Source organism: Phyllobates terribilis, unplaced genomic scaffold (genome assembly GCF_046119375.1).
Source record: "Phyllobates terribilis strain yellow unplaced genomic scaffold, ASM4611937v1 Scaffold_5__5_contigs__length_657084704, whole genome shotgun sequence".
Taxonomy (NCBI): domain Eukaryota; kingdom Metazoa; phylum Chordata; class Amphibia; order Anura; family Dendrobatidae; genus Phyllobates; species Phyllobates terribilis.
In genome coordinates, this window is record NW_027362765.1 from 7,889,349 (window position 1) to 7,898,779 (window position 9,431).

At 41.7% G+C, this 9,431-nt stretch overlaps 1 long non-coding RNA gene across 1 annotated transcript; it reads right to left on the bottom strand.

Moving 5' to 3' along the window:
- Positions 1 to 1,385: 1,385 nt before the first annotated feature.
- LOC141270862 (uncharacterized) lies at positions 1,386 to 7,815 on the bottom strand. Its single transcript, XR_012321744.1, has 3 exons — positions 7,485 to 7,815; positions 7,119 to 7,246; positions 1,386 to 1,415 (listed from the first exon to the last, which is right to left on the bottom strand). It is a non-coding gene; the product is annotated as an uncharacterized lncRNA (long non-coding RNA).
- Positions 7,816 to 9,431: the final 1,616 nt, after the last annotated feature.

Genomic DNA, 9,431 nt, shown 5'->3' on the forward strand with positions numbered 1-9,431 from the left:
GCGTGCTCGTTTAAAGGGTTAAACGAGCACGCTCGCTCATCACTAGTAGCGACATCATACATATAGTAATATTTCAATATTCAGCCAATTCTTGCATGGCCCCCTTACAGTGCACGCCGTCCATATCCCCCCCGCACTGTAAACCTTTCAGAACGTTCCCTTTGTTCTACTGAACAATAATGTCATTTGTGGCTTCAGCGGCTTTCTGCAGATTAGACGTCCAGTTTCCACAGGACACATAAAGGGCTTTTATTACGCTTTAACTTATCAAAGAGATCTACTGACAGCACAGTTCTGCAATTAAAGGGAATGTGTCATCAGAAAATGACCAGGACTTTATGTTAAAGGTAACCTGTCAGCTCCCCCGAGATCACAAACCGTCACCATGTATTTATTTCTCACTTTATACCCGTCCTAACAAACCCCTTTTAGTGGCTTTCTGATTTCTGCATTTGGCGAAAATCTATTTTATAATTGTGGTGGCAATTTGCTAATTAGAGGGTGACTAGTGGTGGGGCGCGTTGCAATGCCCCCGCAAATATTCACCTACTTATTATCACGGCCACAGTTATAAAAATGTTAGAAATCATTAAGCCACTATTAATGGGCTCTTTACACAGGGTACAAAAAGATCAATAAATCCATGGTGGCGCTTCGGGAGGCATGAGAAAGCTGACAGGTTCTCTTTACATGTTATTTTTAACTACTGAGTTTTTCTTCGATTTTCCATAACACAATCTAGATAAAAAAAAAATGCAAACTGGCCATTAATCCTAATACTAGACTCAAACTTCTTATTCTGTTCACAAGGCTTTGCATCAGTCTCATGATCATCACAGACAGGATAATAATGAAAGGTAACAATCAATATAGAATAGAATCCACCATTCACAAGAGGTGATATCACTGTCCCGCAGGCGCCATCTTCTCCAGCCCCGTATCCGCCACATTACCTCGCTCAGCTCATGCTGTCTTTGCTGGTTTTCATTTGAGTCAGAAGCTCATACTGGAAGAGAAGAAAAACACAAGGAAATGAGGATGAATTCACGCGGGCCGCATTTGCTGCAGCTTTTACGGCCAGATCAGAGCAGGTTTATAAGGTAAGTGGATGAGACTTTACAAATCTCATCCGCAAACTGTAAAGATTGCCCATATAGAAAAATGAGAACGCCAAAGATGTTCCAAATCCCGGCATGTCATTGTGGGGTGAAAATACAGCAGATTATCAATGTGAATTTCACCAACTTCAATATAGCAAGGGTGAGATCGTCAGAATTCCTTAGCACAATCCACAAATGAACCAAACCTGCCGTAAAGACTGCGCCTGCCATGTCAGCCCCATCCACAGTGGCTTACCTTATCTAATAATGCTTGTCGCTTTCACTCCAGAATTGGCTCAATTTGAAGATTCTTTTCTGGATTAAAAATATTTTAAAAAATTTCTATATTAATATACACATACAGAGGATGAAATAAGTATTGAACATGTCACCAATTGTCTAAGTAAATATATTACTAAAGGTGCTATTGACATGAAATTCTCACCAGATGTCGGTAACAACCCATCCAGTCTACACAGGCAAAGAAATCAAATCATAGATGTCCATGAATTATGTGTAATAATGAGAAATGACACAGGAAAAAGGTACTGAACACATGAAGAGAGAGAGAGGCAAAAAGCCATGGAAAGTCATGACACCAGCTGAAATCTATCAGTAATTAGAAACCCATCCTGCCACTTAGTGAAAAATAATATTAGGTGGTTCAACTGATGGCCTATAAAAAGGTGTCTCGTTAGCAAGATGCCACACAAGAAATATCTCATGATGGGTAAAACCAGTGAGCGGTCTCAAGACCTCCGCAACCTAATTGTTGCAAAATATACTGACGGTATTGGTTACAGAAGAATTTCTAAATTACTGAAGGCTCCAGTGAGCACTGCTGTGGCCATAATCCAGAAATGTAAAGAACATAATTTCATAATAAACCGGCCACGACCAAGTGCTCCCCGCAAGATTTCAAACAGAGGAGTGAAATTAATTATCAAAATAGTTGTCCATGACCAAGGACCACCTGTGGAGAGTTACAGAAAGACCAGGAATCAGCAATTGTTTCAAAGAAAACTATAAGTGATGCACTCAACCTCCATGGTCTGTATGCACGCTTAGCACGCAAGACTCCATTGCTGAACAAAAAGCATGTTGACGCGTGTTTAACGTTTGCTCAACAATATTTAGACAAGCCTGTGAAATACTGGGAGAATATAGTCTGGTCAGATGAGACCAAAATTGAACTCTTTGGATGTCATAATACACACCATGTTTGGAGGCCAAAAGACACTGCATATCACCCCCAAAACACCATACTAACAGTGAAATTTGGAGGTGGGAACATCATGGTGTTGGGCTGTTTTTCAGCATACGGCAATCTTCATATTAATGAAGGAAGGAGAAATGGATAAATGTACGAGACATTCTTGATAAAAATCGGCTGCAATCTACCAGGATGATGATGAAACAAGGGTGGACATTTCAGCAAGACAATGATCCCAAACACACAGCCAAGGAAACGCTCAATTGTTTTCAGAGAGAGATAATTAAAGCTGCTACAATGGCCCACCCAATCACCTGACCTGAATCCAACAGAATATTTATAGAAGGAACTGAAGCTCAGAGTTCATAGAAGGAGCCCAAGGGATCTTCAGGATTTGTAGCGTGTTTGTGTGGAAGCATGGGACAAAATCACACCTGAGCAATGCATGCGACTAGTTTCTCCATACAGGATGAATCTTGAAGCTGTCATCACCAACAAAGGCTTGTGTACGAAGTATTAAATACATTTCAGTAAGCATAGTCAATACTTTTTCCCTGTGTAATTTCTCATTATTACACATAACTTAATTTATGGACATCTATTGTTTGATTTCTTTGCCTATGTGGATTGGATGGTCTGTTACTGATATCTGGGGAGAATTTCATGCCTATAGCACCTTTAGTAACATAGTTACTTAGAAAATTGGTGAAGTGTGAGTATTTCACTCGCTGTGTATATCCAGTGGGGAAAATAAGTATTTGATACACTGCCGATTTTGCAAGTTTTCCCACCTACAAAGAATGGAGAGGTCTGTATTTTTTTTTTATCGTAGGTATACTTCAACTGTGAGAGACAGAAGAAGAATCCAGAAAATCACATTGTATGATTTTTACATAATTAATTAGCATTTTATTGATTGAAATAAGTATGTGATACAATAGAAAAACAGAACGTAATATTTGGTACAGAAACCTTTGTTTGCAATTACAGAGGTCAGAAGTTTCCTGTAGTTCTTGACCAAGTTTGCACACACCGCAGCAGGGACTTTGGCCCACTCCTCCATACAGATCTTCTCCAGATCTTTCAGGTTTCGGGGCTGTCGCTGGGCAACATTGGAGTTTCAGCTCCCTCTAAAGATTTTCTACTGGGTTCAGGTCTGAAGACTGGTTAGGCTACTCCAGGACCTTGAAATGCTTCTAACAGAGACACTCCTTAGTTTCCTTGGCTATGTGTTTCGGGTCATTGTCATGGTGGAAGACCCAGGCACGTCCCATCTTCAATGCTCTTACTGAGGGATAGAAGTTGTTGGACAAAATCTCGCGATACATGACCCCATCCTTCCTCCCTTCAATATGGTGCAGTCATCCTGTCCCCTTTGCAGAAAAGCACCCCCAAAGTATGACATTTTCCCCACCATGCTTCACGGTTGGGACAGTGTTCTTGGGGTTGTACTCATCCTCCTTCTTTCTCACGGCGAGTGGAGTTGATACCAAAAAGTTCTATTTTGGTCTCATCTGACCACAAGACCTTCTCCCATGCCAGATGGTCATTGGCAAACTTGAAATGGGCCTGGACATGTGCTGTTGTTTGAGACTGTGGTCCCAGCTCTCTTCAGGTTATTGACCAGGTCTTCCTGTGTAGTGATGGGCTGATTCCTGACCTTTCTCAGAATCATGCTTACCCCACAAGGCGAGATCTAGCATGGAGCCTTACACCGAGGAGAATTGACAGTCATCTTGTGCTTATTCCATTTTCTAATAATTGTGCCAACAGTTGTTGACTTCTCACCAAGCTCCTTGTCTACTGCCTTGTAGCCCATGCCAGCCTTGTGCAGGTCTACAATTTGTCCCTGGTGTCCTTAGACAGCTCTTTGATCTTGGCCATGGTGGAGAGGTTGGAGTGTGATTGATTGAGCATGTGGACAGGTGTCTTTTATACAGGTTTATATGGTGCAATTAATAAAAGGTAATGAGTGCAGAGTAGGAGGGCTTCTTAAAGAAACACTAACAGGTCTGTAAGAGCCAGAATTCTTGCTGGTTGGTAGGAAATCAAATACTAATTCCATGCAATAAAATGCAATTTAATGATTTGAAAATCAAACAATGTGGTTTTCTGGTTTTTATTTTTAGATTCTGTATCTCACAGTTGAAGTGGATATACGATAAAAATTACAGACCTCTCCATTCTATGTAGGTGGGAAAACTTGCAAAATCGGCAGTGTATCAAATACTACTTTTACCACCATGTATATGTATGTGTGTGTATATACACTACCCACAAAAAGTTAGGAATATTTGGCTTTTGGGTGAAATTTCAGGATGAACCTAAAATGCCCTCTAACCTTTTCAGGTGAACTTAATGTGACCTTCTCTAAACTTTTGAATGCACATGTCCAACTGTTCAATGTTTCAGTACTTTTTGCACAACTTGCTGTTCTCTAACAAGGAGCTTAATGGCAAAATTCACATCAGGTGTTTGATCCATGTATCGCCCAATAAAATTTGGGGTTCAATTAGAATTGGTATTAAACAGCCCCTACTACTTGAATAACAGCATTAATCCTGTCATTGTCCCTCTGCATTCACAACACAGGCCTAATTTCATCCTCATGGATCACAAGGCTCCAGCTCATTGAGGTTGCATCATTAGGGAATGGCTGCTGGAGACAGGGGAACCTCAAATGGAGTGGCCTGCATTTTCTCCAGACCTGAATCCCATAGAAAACCTATGGGATCAGCTGAGTCGCTGTGTAGAGGCTCGTAACTCTGTACCCCAGAACCTCAATGACCTGAGAACCGCCCTTTCCAGGGCTGTGGTGTCAGTAAGCCAAACTTCCGACTCCCGACTCTGACTCCACAGCCCTGGTCACTACTGAGCGTGTACATAAAGTGCAGCACAGATTCATCTGAACTAAAAGCCGAGATCCTTAGATCAGGAACAGAACAGACATTTATAGGACATTTCAGAACTTTCACAAATTCTTATGGAAACATTTACAGCACATCCTGTATTGTACTGCTGTACCCAATTTATTCTATATTTTAGGAGTCGGAGTGGGTTCATTTTATACCGACTCCACCAAAATAGACACCGACTCAGACTCCACAGCCCTGCACCCTCCAAGAAGAGTGGGATGCCATGCCTCAGCAGACAATAACTCCACTTGTGAACAGCAGGAGAATTCATTGTCGAGCTGTAATTGATGCTGCTCAAGGCCACATGACAAGTTATTGAGACATTGACATTTTTTGTTGGGGTATACCCACCACTGTTGTTGGCATTTGTTTCAATAAATGGTTTGAGATGAGGAAATCACCGTTACATGCTTCTACTTAAACGCCCTACTTGTATTACAATATATTACTGTAGAGAGAACTTTTTACATTTTCCATACATTTCACCAGAAAGCCACATATCCCTAACTTTTTGTTGTCAGTGTAGATATACAGGTGCTTCTCACAAAATTAGAATATCATCAAAAAGTTACCGTAATTTATTTCAGTTCTTCAATACAAAAAGTGAAACTCATATATTATATAGAGTCATTACAAACACAGTGATCTATTTCAAGTGTTTATTTCTGTTAATGTTGATGATTATGGCTTACAGCCAATGAAAACACAAAAGTCATTATCTCAGTAAATTAGAATATTTTATAACAGCTTAAAAAATTATTTTAAAATCCGAAATGTTGTCCTACTGAAATGTATGTTCAGTAAATGCCCTCAATACTTGCTCGGGCTCCTTTTGCATCAATTACTGCATCAATGTGGCGTGGCATGGAGGCGATCAGCCTGTGTCCTGCTGAGGTATTATGGAAGCCCAGGTTGCTTTGATAGCAGCCTTCAGCTCCTCTGCATTGTTGGGTCTGGTGTCTCTCATCTTCCTCTTGACAATACCCCATAGATTCTCTATGAGGTTAAGGTCAGGCGAGTTTGCTGACCAATCAAGCACAGTGATACTGTTGTTTTTAAACCAGGTATTGGTACTTTTGGCAGTGTGGACAGGTGCCAAGTCCTGCTGGAGAATGAAATTTCCATCTCCAAAAAGCTTGTTAGCAGAGGGAAGCATAAAGTGCTGTAAAATGTCCTGGTAGACGGCTGCGCTGACTTTGGTCTTGATAAAACACAGTGGACCTACACCAGCAGATGACATGGCTCTCCAAGCCATCACTGATTGTGGAAACTTCACACTAGACCTCAAGCAGCTTGGATTATGTGCCTCTGCACTCTTCCTCCAGACTCTGGGACCTTGATTCCCAAATTAAAATTGGAACTTTGGGACCTTGTGGAGTGTGTCAATGACTGCCTTCTGGACATCTGTCAAGTCAGCAGTCTTCCCCATGACTGTGGAGCCTACTGAAACAGATTAAGGGGCCTTTTTAAACACGTAGGAAGCCTTTGCAGGTGTTTTTTTCTTAATTATTCTAATTTACTGAGACAATGACTGTTGTGTTTTCATTGGCTGTAAGTCACAATCATCAACATTAGCAGAAACAACCACATGAAATAGATCACTCTGTTTGTAATGACTCTATATAATATATGAGTTTCACTTTTTGTATTGAAGAACTCAAATTAATTAACTTTTGGATGATATTCTAATTTTATGAGACGCACATATATATATATATATATATATATATATATATATACAGTACAGACCAAAAGTTTGGACACACCTTCTCATTTAAAGATTTTTCTGTATTTTCATGACTTTGAAAATTGTACATTCACACTGAAGGCATCAAAACTATGAATTAACACTATGAAAACCGTATTCAACTACCATCCACCAAATCTTACTTGCCAGCTCCTCGATATTTTTCACTAGCTCCTCTTTATCAGATATAATCTGTTTTAGTTGTGGAAGATTTACAAACTGCTCCAGAAGAACATCCTCTTGCTCCATCATATCGGTGAGCTGTGACACGCTGAAGTAGAAAAAAAGAGAAACGTGCGTCCAAGACTTTCGTGGAAAAGTTACAACAGGGTACAGAGAAGCTAGTGTGCAGAATAAGCCCCCACAGACTTATCTATAGGGGTGGCCCTGGGGAATACTAGGATGGATGTCATTTTATCATTAGAACTAATATAGAATTCAGAAATTTTTTTTTGACAAATAAAAATTAAACTTTTTTTTTTTTTTATTTTAGTTGTAAAAATACAAACCTCAAATCTGACAGCTCAGGAAACGTTTCAGGGAGATCAGGCATCTTATATGTAAAGCCGTTCACACCCACCTAAGAAATATATACAGGTACTGGTGAGAGACTACAGAAACAGAAATGTTCGGTGCCTAGGTTACCGGCCACTGCTGCTGTCTATCAGTGGTGGCCAGTCTCCTAGGCAAGGAAAGCAGTTTGCTATACAGCTTGCAAGTGCAGCTCTGAAGTTGGCCGGATCCCTGGATTCAGTACCTCTGTGCTCCTCCGACGCTGCAAAGTCAAAGCGGTCTCTGCCGACAGCAGAGGAAAGTGCATAGTTCAGACCAGCGGCGCGACCATGCCGCTGGTTGAAACTGTCCATCTTCAGGAGAGCACTGCCCCCAGCAAGGAGGTAGCCAGCAAGACAGAGGAGCAGTGTGCTCCTGATGAAACAAGATTAGACAAGCTCTTAAAGGGGTTTTCTGATCCGACATGACACTGACTGCAGACTTGTGAAGAGATGCAGATGTGTTATGTGCAGCATGAGACGGGGCATTATCATGCATGAAATGATCTCGATGGTCCAGATGGATGGAGTGGAGGATGGCTGGTTGATGGACACCCCATGCAAACACGGCTACGGCGCTAACAAGGAGGAGGTGGAGTAATGTTTTGGGCTGGAATCATGGGGAGAGGGATTGTCGGCCCTTTTAGGATCCCTGAAGGGGTAAAGATGAACTCCATAATGTATGTTGAGTTTCTCAAACAGCACTTCCTGCCATGGTTCAAGAAGAAGAAACGTGCATTCCGCAGCAAGATCATTTTCATGCATGATAATGCCCCGTCTCATGCTGCACATAACACATCTGCATCTCTGGCTGCTATGGGCATAAAAGGGGACAAACTTATGGTGTGGCCCCCATGCTCCCCTGACCTCAACCCCATTGAGAACCTCTGGAGCTTCATCAAAAGGAGTGTCTATGATGGCGGGAGGCAGCTCACATCTAAGCAACAGCTCTGGGAGGGTATTCTGTCCTCATGCAAAACAATTGAAGCAGAAACCATCCAAAACCTGACAAATTCAATGGACGAGAGAGTTCAGAAGCTCCTTTCGAACAAGGGGTCCTATGTTCAAATGTAACATCACCTAGAATAAAGTTTTGAGCTGAAAACTGTTTGATTTCAGTTTGTAATAACCTGCTAATGCTTATAATTTCAAAAATGACCATTTTTTTGTTCTTTATTAAAATGAAAAGGTTGAAAACTCTGCTGTGCATAATAATTTGGAACATGCAATTAGAGTGCAGTTTGAGTTTTTTATTTTTTTTTAAATATACTGTTATCATAGGCAGTTTGTACAAAAACCTTTCAATTGTACTCTAATAGTTATTTGACTGGAAAATTACAATGACTGCAATTCATATAGGTAATTTGGGAAAATCTGAGAATATATTATTTGCATAATAATTTGGAACACAGTGTATACAGACCACAAAGTATGGCAGTATCAGCGATCAAGCAGACAAGGGCTGGAGAGAGCAGGAGAGACGCTAGAAAGACGCTCAAGAGAGAGAGAGCAGGAGAGACGCTCGAGAGAGAGAGAGAGCAGGAGAGACGCTCGAGAGAGAGAGCAGGAGAGACGCTCGAGAGAGAGAGAGAGCAGGAGAGACGCTCGAGAGAGAGAGAGCAAGAGAGACGCGAGAGAGAGAGCAGGAGAGACGCGAGAGAGAGAGAGCAGGAGAGACGCGAGAGAGAGAGCAGGAGAGACGCTCGAGAGAGAGAGCAGGAGAGACGCTCGAGAGAGAGAGAGCAGGAGAGACGCTCGAGAGAGAGAGAGCAGGAGAGACGCTCGAGAGAGAGAGAGCAGGAGAGACTCTTGAGAGAGAGAGAGCAGGAGAGACGCTCGAGAGAGAGAGCAGGAGAGACGCTCGAGAGAGAGAGAGCAGGAGAGACGCTCGAGAGAGAGAGAGCA